Here is a 1355-nt window from a genome sequence, read left to right on the forward strand (position 1 = left end):
CTGAGCGAGAAGGTCCCCATGTGACGCTGGGTGTCACGCCTGTGAAGCTGGGGCCCTGGAGACAGAGCTGGGACATGAACCTGGGCAGTCTGGCTCCAGAGCCTGAGTCCTTAAGTGCGAAGCTATCCTTTCTTCCCACACTGGGCATGGGTTCAAAATCCTTATCTGGTTCCCTGAGGCTCAGTGAATTGGCTGCAGTAAGGGTGACCCTTGATCAAGCTGGTGCCTGGTCCCCTAAACTGGGGGTCATGGTGGTGGACAAGTTGTCCCTTACCTGATGTTACTGACCACCCACTGTCCACTTTCCCTGCTCGGTAACTTATTTTTCGGTCTGCACTTTTGTAAATCAGTCAGCGTTGTTATTACTTATATGTCCACTAGAGGCCCATCTGCTGGGTAACTTATTTTTGGGTCTGTAAATCAGTCAGTGTTGTTATTACTTATATGTCCACTAGAGGCCCATTGCAGAAAGATTCCTGCAAGAATATGGCTTCCTGAGACTGGAGCGAAGCAGAGAAGGGAGTGAAGCCCACCAAGGCAGGCTTCACTCCCTTCTCTGCTGCCTCCCTCTCTTCTTTCTCCGCTTTTGCCCTCGGATCCCTTCCTTCTCTACTGCCTCAGCTCATTTCCTTCTCCGCTGCCTCGGCGCCCTCCCTTCCCGAACAACTCGGCTCCCTCCCTTCTCCAGTGCCTTGCTTCCTCCCTTCTCCGGTGCCTCAATCCCTTCCTTCCCCACTGCCTCGCTTCCTCTCCTGTCTCTGTTTCGCTCCTTCCCATCTCCGCCGCCTTGGCTCCTTCCCTTCCCCTCCACCTCGGCTCCCTCCTTTCCCCACCAACTCGGCTCCCTTCCTTCCCCTCTGCCTCGGCTCTCTCCCTTCCCCTCTGCCTCGGCTCTCTCCCTTCCCCTCTGCCTCGGCTCCCTCCCATCTCCACCACCTCGGCTCCCTCCCTTCCCCAGTGCCTTGGCTCCCTCTCTTCCCGGCTGCATAGGCTCCTTCCCTTCCCTGCCGCCTCAGCTCCCTCCCATGTCCTCTGCTTCACCTCTCTCCCCTCTCTGCTGCCTCAATCCCTCCCTTCTCCACCACTTCGCTCCTTCCCGTGTCCGCTGCCTTATTCCACTTTGATCTCTGCTACCTCTGATCCGTTCCCTTCTCCACCAATGGCTCCCTTTTGCACTCCTTGGCTTCCTTCTACACTGTATTCAGTCTTCGCTGGACACCTGTGTATGCAAATTAACTGCCATCTTTGTTGCGTAATTTTGCATACTCTTCTGATTGGCTGGTGGTTGTAGCGAAGGTACGGTCAATTAGCATCATTGTCTTTTATTAGTATAGACTAGAGGCCCGGGGCACAAA

This window comes from Myotis davidii, unplaced genomic scaffold (assembly GCF_000327345.1).
Source record: "Myotis davidii unplaced genomic scaffold, ASM32734v1 scaffold3428, whole genome shotgun sequence".
Lineage (NCBI taxonomy): Eukaryota > Metazoa > Chordata > Mammalia > Chiroptera > Vespertilionidae > Myotis > Myotis davidii.